Source organism: Pteronotus mesoamericanus, unplaced genomic scaffold (genome assembly GCF_021234165.1).
Source record: "Pteronotus mesoamericanus isolate MK-2021 breed Mesoamerican mustached bat unplaced genomic scaffold, CSHL_Meso_final scaffold_54, whole genome shotgun sequence".
Taxonomy (NCBI): Eukaryota; Metazoa; Chordata; class Mammalia; order Chiroptera; family Mormoopidae; genus Pteronotus; species Pteronotus mesoamericanus.
The window spans coordinates 40,381,689-40,395,245 of record NW_026555321.1 but is presented as its reverse complement, the minus strand read 5'-3'; the positions used below and the strand labels follow the sequence as shown (position 1 = coordinate 40,395,245).

The 13,557-nt window shown below is 42.5% G+C and overlaps 1 protein-coding gene across 1 annotated transcript in view; it reads left to right on the top strand.

The window, feature by feature from the left end:
* Positions 1-2,239: 2,239 nt before the first annotated feature.
* Positions 2,240-13,557, top strand: part of ERC2 (ELKS/RAB6-interacting/CAST family member 2) — a 763,823-nt gene continuing 752,505 nt past the window's right edge. Inside the window, exon 1 of the mRNA XM_054595505.1 lies at positions 2,240-2,326. The gene's annotated coding sequence lies outside the window, so the exon portion shown is untranslated. The remainder of the gene's footprint in view (positions 2,327-13,557) is intronic.

Below are 13,557 nucleotides of genomic sequence, written 5' to 3'. Positions count from 1 at the left end.
AATGACTGTTCTGGGTTACTCAGCCATGACCATGGCTCTAATTACCAAATGTGATGACTCCCCTACACTATCTTTATCATATATCTCTCACCTGACCTCAAAACATATTGAGATAGTCACCTTCTGGATGAAGCCCCCGGCACCTCAAATTTAAAATGACCCAACTGAAGCCACAAATTTTTCATAAATTTTCCATAAACCTGTATCTCCCCCCCACCCCTTTTATTTCCAGTATTAGCAAATGGTACATTATCCATTTAGTTGCCCAAATCAGACACTGGGAAGCATTCTTGGCTCCTCCCTCTTGTCCCACATCCAATTGTTCACCAAGTCCAATTAATTTTGTCTTATTGATTTTGGAGCCAGACCACCTGGTGTTGGAGGAGGTAACTGAGAGGACAGTGACTATCAGTTACCCAGGAGCGAGACCTGGGCAGCTGGGGGCTTCTCACTCCCTTCTTTGTCCTTGGAATGTATGTCTGCCCAAGGACATAGCCTTGGGAGAATCAGGCCTGTACATAAACTTTTTAGATTCTGGTGGACTGGTGCAGATACTAAACATCTTATAGAGTTTTTGTGAGAGTAGTTGGGAAAATGTAAGTGCAGCACATAGGAGGTACTCGATGAACACTGGTCACCTTTCAAAAGATATGGGATTTTAGTACTTCTCAAAGGACTCTTGGCAAGGCTTTTAAAGTATGTAATATGCCTTTTCAGCCAAGGTTGTTAAGGCTGTACATGGGAAACTAAACACAACAGGTATAGCTTGGTTTTGCCCAGGGAGCATCCAGGACAATGGAATAAGTGCCAGTTTCTTGGTGACTAAAAGAGGAGGGTTAGGGCAAAGAGACTTCTGGGGCCATGAACCCGTGAAACACTTATAATACCAGAGATGTAAAAGGGAAGCATAAGGACCGGGTATATGGGCTAGAACAGGAAGGCATCCTCCTCTTTCAGCATCCACTTTCTTCATTTAATATTTGAATTCCCATCAGGGAAGGGAAGACGAGTCATCCCTAGTCGCTGTGCTGATTCCATACCTCTGCTCACCCAGACATCCCATGGCTAAATTTGCTTCATGTGTCTGACTTTCCCAGCAGGAGATATTTCTATCTGGATACTGAAATTGCTGGAAGTAGACTCATCAGAAATGGAAGGAAATTACTGCCCTAGTCCAGCAAATGGACTCTCAGCGAGAGACCAAATCTGGATATACCTATAACTTTTCGAATTCCCTGGCTGGTATAAAATGATAGCAGCTGGGGCTCCAGACTTGTTGGGTGGAAGCTTTTTCCAACGAAAAACTTGTCCAGCTCATCCTGCACCTCATCTTGAGATATGCATGCGTGTGTGTGTGTGTGTGTGTGTGTGTGTGAGAGAGAGAGAGAGAGAGAGAGAGAATGAACTCAGACACCATCTTTCTATCTTAAATGGGAGGACGGACACACACACACACACACACACACACACACACACACACACTGCAGGACACAGCGGAGGCACTTGATGAATGACAACGGTGATGAAGATGATATATATTTTTTTCTTCCTCCCTTCCTTCGTCTTCTATTCTCTCCTTGGGGGAACAAGAAAGTAAAAATCTTATGAAATCCCTTCACAGTCCTAAAGAAGATTAAGCTAATGGGAGGGTGCCAGAGTATGGAAACCTCGACCCCAACTCTAAAGCTTAAATTGAAAGATAGTTGCATCCCCTCCACCAGGTGCCATTCCTGCCCCTGCCGCCGAAGCCACCTGACTAGCCCAGAAGTGCCTGGCAGCTTTTCGAGTGGGTGCCCGGAAAGGGGCGTCAGGGACAGAAGACGGGGACCGGGTGCTTCGAGACGGTGGCCTCCAGGGAGAAGGCGCTTCGAAGACCCCCGCCGGCTGCACCACGCCCGGGCCGGGCACTCTCTGCTGCCCCCGGCGGAGGCGTGCGCTTCCCAGCCCCGGCCCCCCCAGCGGCTCCTCGGGAATGCTGGGAATGTGAGTCAGGGCCGCGGCAGGCGAGCGCGCGAGCTAGCCGAGCGGAGGGGCCGGGGGCCCGGCTGAGAGACGCTCTGGCAGCGCCCCGCGAGCGCGCGGCTCACGACTGCGGCGGGTGCCGCCCCCTCGGCCGTCAGCCCCGCCCGGCCCTGTGCCGGGGCCCGGCCCTCCGAGCGACACCCTCCCTACATCCCTCCCTCACTCCCAGCCCGGCTCCTCCTCCTCCCGCTCCTGCTCGCAGGCGCTCCGGCGCCGGCTCCGGCTCCTCCCGGCCGCCCGGGGCCAAGGCGACGTGAGGTTGTAAAAATCCATGTGGGACGGCCCCGGGGCGAGCATCCGAAAGGTGAGACGTCGACGCCAGGGCCGGGGCCGCTGGGCGCCCGGCTCCCTCGGGGCGCCAGTGCCTAGGCATCTCTCATGCCGGCTGCCCCTCACTCGTGGGGAGCTGCAATGCGTTATCTGGGGGAGCCGAGGGGTGAACCATCCGCCTCTACCGGGGCTTTCTGGGGCGGGGGAAAAGATGGGGCGGCCTAAAGGCGGATTTGCCTTAGTGTAGAACCCCCCAGATTGGAACAAGTGCACGGCTTCCTCCGGCGCGCGGGCGCCGTTCGCTCGTCCCGGCTGCCCGGGCCACCTCCTGCAGTCCCTCTCCGGCAGCCACCCTCATTGCCATCGCCTTTTTCCTCTTCAGCTCCCCCTCTTTCTTCTGGCTTTCCCCCTCTTGCTTCGAGGGGTGGGGTGTCCGCGGGGGCAAGGGTCTCGGGAAACCTCAAGCAGAACAAAGTGGAGAAAGGCGGAGCCCCAACCCAGGGGGTGGGGTCCCAGGCTGCTTAGATGGGCTCCGAGGGGAGCGTGTTAAAAAAAAATCCCGTCAGGAAAAATGAAGCTGGATTAATTTGGGGAGGATAAAGGGTGGTGGTGTAGGAAAACGAATACGATATGAAATTGAACTGAACGACATTCCTCCCTCCCCCTCACCATCTCCGAATTATACAAGAAAAGGGGTACTTAGAGGGTTGTGCCTTAAAAAAAAAAATACTGTCCAAGCCTTTGAAAGATCATTTTAGGACAGTGAGGATTAAAGGCTGCTTTGGTGCGGGATAATATAACAGCACTCGTAAACTCACTGATCGTCCCTGCCTTATTTATTTTGTACTTAAGGATCTCTGTTCTCCTTGCTAGAGAGGGAGGGACCGCTCTGTACAAGCGGATCGATTTTAGGTAGCTACCTGCCTTTGCTAGATGAAAGGCAATTTACTCCCGGAGCAGTGAATTGTCAGTTCCCCGTGTGATTGACAGCCACACCTGCCATTTATGTGGGCAGAAGAGGGACCGGTGGAACCCCAAGAGCCAATCAATGCTCGGGAGAGGAGGGCAGCTCCCACTTGTCATGGTTAGTTTCCTGGTTGGCTTTTTAAAATCAGTGGTTTTCCTTAACCATTGGTTTCCACCAGGTATGAGGCTCCAGCTGTGAGAGGCAGACAAGCGGGAAGAAAACTCCCAAAATGGGCTTAGAAGCAAGTATGTTTGACTTGTGTTTGTCTCTTCCACCACCTTTTATTAGTTGTAGTAGTTGGAGATGCTCAGGCCATTGATTTAAAAATGAAATGGATGTGTAAAGAATGAAATGGGGGGAGAAGAAAGGGAGGTTCAGAATTTTCCACCTATCTTTCTAGAATTTCGGGCTCCTTTATAAGAGACACCGTTTACTGTTGAACTCTCTGGAAAAGGGTGTGGCACTTCGTCTCCCGTGATCACTCGTGTCCTTGTAAAGTCACATTGTTTCTCAGTATACAGTACTTGGCTCTTGGTTCTGCTGGATGAATTTATATGATATTTTTGAAGCAGACAAGCTTTTTTTTTTTTTTTTTTTTTTTTAGGATTACCACCAATAGAAGGGATTCTTTTAGTTTTTGACAGTGTAACTCAACTTCTAGAAGTGAGGGCTGCCTTCTTCCTCTTCAGTTTGGATGTCAGTGTAAAGGTATCAGTGGGGTCAAGCCAGATCCTTTCTGGAGGGTAAAAGAGTTTGTCTTTGAGGTGAGTTTGCTTCTAAGGTGAGCCATCTTGTCAGTCTGTTTCTATGCTTTAATAAAAGCCTTGCACAATTTAGAGGGGTGGTATGTGGATAAAGATAGAAACATAGCTTTCACCACCAAGACTTTCATGGGTAGATGGATTGTGAATAGAAGGAACAGATCCTTCTCAATTTTCTATTAGTGAAAAGTTTTTCAACATCCTTCTTCCTGAATTCAGTAGAAAAATTACTGGTTGATCCAGAATCTTCTCACCTCACAGAAACTGTACCTGGATTGTGAATACAAAACTGTGCATTCAGCATTTCATGAACAGATTGTGAGCCAGAGTACAGTGATTAGGACAGTCTTCATGTACAAGCCAGGTTTGTCAAGGTAGTATTATTACTATTACTACTATCATTATTATTGTTATTGCATGTACTAGCATTTTGCTGAGTACATGCATTTTTTTTTTTAATCTGGCAGAGCCTCTGTGTGGTAGGAACTATTACTATGCCCAAATTATAGATAGAGCAGACTGATGGAATTAATCATCTTGCTACACCTTAGTATGAGAGTGAGAACTTCAGTGCACGTTTCTCTGACCCAGAGCCTGTAACTTTGGCCATGGTCTCAAATTCAGATTTTGGTTTTTTGATCTGCATGTGTCTAGTATGAAGTGTGGGTTCTCCCAGTGTACATAGGCCTATTTTGTTTAGAGTCTACTGCGACGTTGATGGTCTTTGTACTGTCCTGTTTCCCTTGACACTTTGAAGGCTGTCATTTCCACTAATAGGCAAATTTAATAATTTTGTGACTTATATATTTCTAGTAGGTCAGCTTTGGTTCAATGGAAATTTGGTTCCCAAATTAGTGATGATGACTTAAAAGGAGGTAGAACAAAACAAAATCCACACTCTTCCATTTTTCTTGAAAATTAAATTTCCAATTGGGATTTTTAATAGGTCTTGGTTGAATACATGCTTTTAACATCATTCAGCTGGCTCTCTCCCTCTCTCTCTCTCTCTCTCTCTCTTTGGCTAAGGGATTGGAATTTTATTTTCTCTTTCACTTACAGAGAGATTGTTTTTCATTAGTGATTAAATATAATTATATTTAAAATTATTCAATTACAATAGTAAGGCCATATTGTTTTATTATGTTGGAAAAGTGACAATACTTAAGCCATATTAGTGTCTTCCTACTGGTGAAATTCAGCAGTTCTGGTTTGCCAAAACAGGAATCCTGAAAAATGTGTTTAGATGAATGGTGTTGGAATCCATAAATGGACCTAAACGGATAGTCTTTGACTTTGATGAAGATGACTTTGTACAATCTAAATTTTTTTGTTGTTGTTTTACTAGGATGTTCTTTTACCCTTTTTATCAGCTAAGAAGTTAACATTTTGGCTGTCATAGGAGAGACCTGCTTGCCAGCCAACAGTTCAGTTTCAGCAATGTTTATATTATTCCTTCATACTTTATTGTGAATTTTTTTATTTTTCAGAGCTAGTAGAACAAATGAAAAACAAAAAGGCACTAATATTAATAACAATGTTGGTTTCATATATTTAAAACAGTTGATCCAAAGACAGAAATTATTGGGTGTACCGAAGGTGGAGATTCTTCAGCCTATTCTTTTTCATGTGAAGAAAAAGAACAAAACGAATGAATGTGTAAGAAGTGCTAAAATATACGAAATGGTAAAGGATATATTAGTCAACTTTTGTGACATAACAAAACTCTCTGACTTACAGCAATAGGTATATTTCTTCTCACATTCATGAGTCTTTAGGTTGAGTGTGATTTGGCTGATTGAGGCTGCACTTTGTGGGGTGACTTTGCTGTAGGCTGCAGGCTGGATTTGGGTCTGCTCCACATGTGTTCTGGGGCCCAGGATAAAAGGATAGCAGCTACTTGGGGCACGGTCTTCTCAAGGCAGATCACAGGATTCAAGAGCCAAGCCAAATTGCACAGATGTCATTTTTGCTAACAACCTTTTGGGACATAGCAGGTCACATGGGGAAGCCCAACATCCATGGATAAAAGTAGACTCTGCCCATAGTTGGGAAGGAATATTTGATGGTCTATTACCTGGACTCCCACAATGTGCAAAAAGTATGGTGCTGTTAGAGAATTTTATAATTTTTTCTTTTCATTCATGGGGAATGCAGCCTTTATCCCCTCACTCCCACCCCTAGCTTTCTGACATATGAACCCAGTGTATAATATTTGCATTTCAGGAAGATACCATGTTTGATTCTGGAGGAGTGACTGTAAAAGCAGTTATAAATGTTTATATGAATTACTTAAATTATCAAGGTGCTATTTATTAGAACCTACTGTGTCCCAAGGGACTACATTCAATGGAGTGATGAACATAGTTTTTATCTGATGTGTATCCTGCTACCATAGGATCTCTTATTAGAAGTAGGTGTCAGGAAAGATTTCTTGGATGAAATGGCATTTTCCTGGACTTTGAAGCAGGGATGGTGTTGTTGATGCAGATAGAACAGTGGATATAATAGATATGTAAGGAATACATCTGGATATAAGCTGTTGTTCCATCTGGCCAGAGGGTAAGATGGATGGATAATAACAACAACAACAATGATAATTATAATAATAACAGTAATTATAGTTTAATTTTTGTCGTACAGTTAAATATGTGTGAGGTTACTGTGCAGAGCACGTTACATAAAATATCTAATTTAATATTGGGGTAGACATTGCTGATATACTACTTAACATTTATTCTGTCCTTTCCAACTAAAAGAACCCCAGTTTTGTTTAAGATGGGAATATGGCCATCTCACTTTTCTAGACTTCTTATTGCCTAGAGTGGCCATAAGACTCAGGTATTGCAGTAAGGTAAGTGGATGTTGTTGGATGGAGGTTTCCCTGAAAGCTTAGTGAGAAGGACAAGCTTGGCTGGTGTACCCTAATAGCTTTTGGCCCATTTCTGCTTCTTTCTGCTGGGAACATAGGTACCGTGCCTGGAGGGGCGTGTATTAAAAATGAGAAAGCTGGAATCTGGAAGGATCTCAGTCTGGATGACCCTGTTGAGCCATAGTATCAGCCTAGATGGCCTTCCCTGTACCTATTGCATAAAACAAATGATTTCCTTACTTGTAAGCTATTTGTTATTTGTAATCAAACCTAATCGTCATTGATACATACCTTCTCAAGGGCCTCTCAAAGTAGATGTCCTCATAACTATTTCACAGGTGAGAATATCAGAACTCACATTATGGAACTTTCACAAGATCTAGGATTCATTGCTCTGTCATTTTGACTTTCAGGCCTATCATCCTGCCTTTGGCTGGGTAGGATAAGCATCACGGTGGAGATCATGTTGCAAAAGTAGGCTGGGGTAAGACTGAGGAGACAACTGGATTCCAAGTTGAAAAGTCTGAGTTTTATTTCCTGGGCTAGCAAATATAAGATGATTTGAAAATGACAGAGATAGGAGGTTGGTAGAACATTGAGGCTTCCATATGTGACACACAGTGCTTTAGTGTGAATGAAGGTGGAGGAAAAGTTGGGTACAAGGGAAAGTTGGGAACATAAAAAAATGGAATTGAGTGAACACATCATAGTTGGCTGTTAACCTGTAATCTGAGAACAAAATGAAAGTCTTATGAAGGTTAGTATTAACTTCTACTAATGGTTTCATGTTTGCCAGGAAGTAGGGGATGAGTAACGTAGAGAATTGTTAAGGGGATATGAATCATTTTTAGGGTAGTAGGGTAGGGGCCTCTACTTATAGTTTATACCATTTATTGAACCCTTGATGAGCCTCTATGACATGATTTTTATCTAGGTCTGGCTCCATTGTGCCAGCCAAGGAAGCTGAGATGAAGGGTAAGGCCAGAGGGTGGTGCAATGGTACAACAAATTCTGTCAGTGGACTTATTTCTACATCTGCTAAACATTCTGGAGCTTTCTTGGGAGTGAGGTGGGGTCACTCTAACTTCCTGGGTTTCCCTTTTCTTCTCCTCTCTCTACTTTTTTAATCTGTAAAATAAGGGAGTTGGTTTACATTAGTGGTTTTCAAATGTTTTTCAGCTGTGGAAGCTTTTTTTATTTTCTAAATGAAAGCTTATCTGGACCCTTAGTATATTTATAGAGAAAAGCAGAGTTGCTCTGAAAATTCAGGTCCAGGTTTATGTTGTCTGATGTGTTTTTATGTTGAGGCTACTGCTCTAAAATCATCACTATGCACCTTCCCAAGTCCAGAATTAAGTGAACCTTAGAGCTGTCCTGGTGTTTAATTTGAGCATCCTCTTTAACAAATCCCTTTGTTATTCCACAGCTTGTTGTGTCTTAGTATCATCTGTGGTAGAGACTGTTTATGTTCCCCCTAGCTGCTTTTCCTCTCTTTCCAGTGACTTGTGACCTGTGTCACTTGTAAGCTAGAACAAAATTGTCAGAGTGAGACCATCCATTGCTCTCTTCTACTGTTGTGATGATTATAGAAGCACCTGTTGAAAACAGAGCCTCCCTCTGCCTGGGTCCCTGAGTCATTAAATGAATTAAGTTTTCAGTCAACTGGCATTGGGCATATAATGTGACTGAGAAATACATTTTTGCTGTTTTAAGCCATTGAAATTTTATGATTGTTTTTGCAGCATTTCTTTTAGCTTATCCTTACTGATAGATCATCTTTTAGCATATCTGTTTAACTGTATTTAACTTTTTACGAATCTTTGGGATCAACTTGAAGTCAAGCCAACTTGTTCTTACTTTGTGCTTAGGAAAAGAAGTAAGTAGGCATCTATAATAGTTGTCCATGCAGGTCTTTGTACTGATGGAATCTATGAATTGGAATATTTATGCTCAATGGCATTTATTTTTATGTTTAAAAAGTTTGAAGATATATTGTATAGTACATTTTGCCTTTCTTATTTGCCCCATTGCCTTTTTAAGTAATAGAATCTTGATGGCTTGGGGAAGAATATTGATGATCAGTCATCATAATGATGGCTACTATTGATTGGATACTTATTTATCAATTTGTGAAATATTTATTGAGCATCTACTATGTGATAGGCACTGGGGATATAGAAGTGAATTATAGATAGTTTCTCACTTGTAGCTTACACTCTTGTTAGGGAGTCATGAATAGGTTTGCTCTGTGTTCCGTGAAAGACATCAATTATTGAGCATTTACTCTGTGGTAGGTGTTTTATGTCCCTTGTTTCATGCTGTCTATAAAGGTAGGTGTATTATCTACATTTTATAGGTGGGGAACCTAGAGCTCAGAGAATTTGATAAACTCTCTGAAGGCAAGAGCTTTTGTCTTTTGCTGAATCCCCAGTGTCTACAAATGTTTGACACATGCTAGATGCTCAGTAAATATTTGTTGAAGGAATGAACAGAAGAATGCTCAAAGTTCATGCTATGGCAGAGCCAGAATTTGAGTCCTGCTAAAATTTCACTGGACATAGTAGGAGCAGTGTGTGGCCTGATGATTACAACAGAAGCAACAGCTGAGCCCTGCCAGTGTCGATGACAAAGCCACCAAGAAGAGAGAGATTGTCTCTCTTTCATAACAGGGGCCTAGTCCTCTGTGTGATTTATTACTCCAGGCCATTACTTTACTGACTTAATTGCTGTCATAATTGGTCACCCTTCTCTTGGGCCAGTACAACTTCTGCTCTAGCTGATTTTAGCACTAGGTTGGTCCTATTTTCTGGGGCTGTGCCTCAAGTTCTCCTTTTAACCTTTTGGGCATTCCTTCTCCTCTGGCGTCTTCCAGATTTTTTGCTTTGATGTTCCAGGAAAACTCTAGTTGCTGGCACCCAGTGGCACTTAAAAAAATTAAGGAGAAAAAAAAAGAGAGAAGGAAACAAATAAATAAAGGCAGCCAGGACTTTCAGGAAAGAGCTAAGTGACTACTTTTTTCCTGAAAGTCAATGGTAAGATTGTTGTTCCAGCAGGTGAGGAGTATGGCTTGAGTCAGAGGGCATCTCTGGGACATACTTGTGGGGGGAAGGTCAGTGGCAGTGTTCAGAGATGGCTTATAGGAGAAACTTTACTTTGTTATTGTTCGTTCTTTAGATTTTACATTTTGCTCACTTAATTCTCTTGTATGGGGTGTGTGTGTGTGTGTGTGTGTGTGTGTGTGTGTGTGTGTTGGGGGGTGGTATCTGATACTATTTCTTCTTTATTTCCTGCCTTACAGCTTTCCACCCCTAAAGTTAGTTGTCATCCTGTGATTTCAGAGTATGAATGAATTGCAGGCAGCAAAGTGCATTCCCTATAAATGTACTAAGAGCAAACTATTAATTCAAGGCAGTTGCCTTAGACAGAACTTGAATGGGAACTGAGTAATGTGACTGTTCTTTAGGAATACTCTCAGATCCTTATGCAAACTGTGAGAGACTTTCCACTAGAACAGTATGGCTAATTATAGCAAGAAAATGAGGGATTTATATAAGAAATTGAATCTAGTTGTGCACTGTAGTTACTTGTTCTGGGGTAGTGGATTTCCTTAAAATAAGGTGGGTGTGGTTAGGGTGGGAAGTTTGTTCTCTGTGGGCCCAAGGTGATTGAAGATGGGTTTGGGCCTGGGAGACACTCAGGGTGGAGAACTCTGCTCCAAAGGCAGAAGGTTGAGTGGTTTTGCAAGATGTGAAGCTGGGCTGGTACAATGATCTTTGGTTATTTTCTCAGTGACACAAGATGGCTTTCTTGTGCCTTGTTTAAGGCCCATTAGCCATACTACTTTCCTGCCAGCCAACTCGAAGCTAATATTGTCCCCTGGAGGAGAAAGACTGTGGTTCAAAGGGCAGGCTCCTTGGCTGACTCTCTTCACATTGGGCTCCCAAGAGAGAGCTTTTAATGTGTTTTTTTCCCTTCTGGTAAAATTCCCTCCTACCTCTTCTTTGTTTCCCATTTTGGCCCATTAGCCATCTTATTCCTGAAATGTTTCCATGGAGAGAGAAGGAGGTAGGGTAGTGAATGGGATGATAGCTTGGCATTCTTAGGAGCTCCCTGAAAATAAGTCCTGTGTGATGCTGGGCGGCTACAAAGACAATGGAGTTTCAGTGACTGCTGTTCATCAGGCTTGTGAACATGGAGCCGTTAGCCAGGATACAGAAGGGAAATTTCCTTTTTTGTTAAGTCTGAGAAAGAACTGTCTTCTCATACATAGGCTTCAGATACATTGACAGAGGCCACCCTTGGACATAAAGATGTGAGCACTAACCTGCAAGTCAGGAGACCTAAATTCCATCTCTGGCTTTGCCACCAACTTTATCCTTATTTGAAGGATCTTTGTTTCTTGATACATTTCAAAATCATTTGGCCCTTTTCCAGATATAAAATGCCTTTTTTTTTTTTACAACAGGTTTTTTTTTTAATGAGAAGGCCTTATTATGTCATTTTATTAGCTATTTTATCCTGGAAAACAAGAATGGCTGGTGTGCTTCCATGATGGATGTTTACCATATGAATGTGTGCTTGCTTTATGCTGGCCCTCTGCAACTGTAAACAGAACAGGTGATTCTGGCAGACTTGGGGATTTTAGCCAGACAAACCAGAAGTCTACTGTAATGGGAGTTCTTAGCGGGGAGCACCCAGATCATGGAGGACTTAGGAGAATAGTGATGAAGATGAAAGAAGGCTTCTCGAAGAAGGTAACACCTAAGGTGAGGTGGAACGCTAAATGGACTTAGTTGGGGTGAGCTTGGTTTTTATGGTACAAATAACAGAAGGAAGGGTCCCAGTCCAAAGGTGAGCAAGAGAATAGGAGATTCCGGGTTTGGGCAGGAGAAAGAAGACCTGCAGAGCTGGAGATTAGCTTAGTTGGGGGTGGGGGATGGTGACAGAGGCCAGAGAGAGTGACAGGCATGAAGCCCCTGTGATCTATTTAGGACAGGAGATTCAAGCTCAATCATCAAGGGATTTCTGTAGGGGACTGACACAACCAGAGAGGCTGAATTCTCTTTATTCTCCTTCCATTCCTCTTTCAATGCAGTAACTACCTGCTTTTGGTGTTCGTAGGAGCATGGAGTTTGAAATCGGGGTGAGGGAGTAGCAGAATGACTGGAAAACAATAGAAAGATTATGAATATGGCCTTGGGAGTCCTCGCATTGCCCCTTTTGATTTCATTGATCAAACACAATTTATTCAGCCTTAATAAATTTAAAAGACCGTTTTCCAAGTGAAGATTCTCCTCATGAAAGATCTGAAGTGGGACTCCATGCTGCTTGTTGGTTTTGAGAATGTCTGAATGTCATCTGGGGCCAAGTTCTTTTCAGTGAGTTTTGAGCAAAGCACAGCACAAAGTGTGTGGATCTTGTTTAAATTTTTTGCAAATGTTTGCAGTTAATGGATATAATTAAACTGACTTTGTTAGACTAATAGAATTGGAAATACTTGGAGTAATTCATAGTATATATAGCTTCTCCAAGTGGTGTAAGTTTATGAATGGAAATGGTTTAATTATTCCCTGAAATGTGCAAGATTGGGAGTTATGCACTAGAACTGTATTTAATGCCCCATGCATACTAGCTGCCTCTTACTTACTTTTGTATGACTTACCCGACTTTTTGGACATTAGTTGTTGACATTGCTACACTGCTTTTCATATGTTAATCTTGACTTCTCTGCATTAGCTTGTGAATCAGCATTTTGAGCTACTGTATTATGGCCTTACCTGCTAACAAGTACTTTTATTTCATTAGCATCACCATATTTGTATATCAGAGTTTGTGCAATCATTTGAATATTTCTTGAATCTTGTGATTATTTTATAAACAGTAGGTGGAAAATGGAAAAATGCAGGCAGTGATATTGGGAGAAATATGAGCTTCATAAATGTAATGTAATTGAGTCAAAGATGGAAACCATTAGACATGCCCAGTGTGCATGGTGTTTACGCTCAGTCAGACGCTTTGGACTGAAGCTGGACAACTGTACATAGTTGTGAGGGATAAGAAGAAAGTTAAAGGCTATGGATGTATGAAATGTTGGAAAAAACCTTCAGGAATTATGATAAAGGGCAACATTTAGGATTTTGTCATTTATTTATTTTTGGCAACAGAGCTTTCCTTTTTAACATGTAGTCCAGTCAACTTTTGTTTGTTCAACTTTTTTAAAAAACACATATTTAGGATGGTGTTTTCTATAAAGGTAGGGAATAGAAATTGGATTTCTCATCAGTCTTACTTAGGAGAGGCCACCAGAGTCAGTAACCTACTCTTTTGATTTGCTAATTGGCATAGGTGATTATTGTGCTAACAAAATTCTTTGTGTATTTTGGCAAACAAGAGAAACTAAAGCAAATAAAATTGTTCTTCACAAAGGGTACATCTGAATGGATTTTTATGATTCCATCGTTTCATTTGGTGCACTGTGGAATAGGAAAAGACTAAATGCATCTTAGTCTTCCTCATAAGCCTTAGTGATGCTAAGATGGTACATTCAGACCCAAAGAGAAAGAAGGATAAGAATTAAGGTTTGTGTACAGTTAACTCCACAGCCCTCTAATTCCCCAGGTCAGGAGCCTATGGTGGTGATCTGCCTGCCTTGGAGGATCTAGTTGATA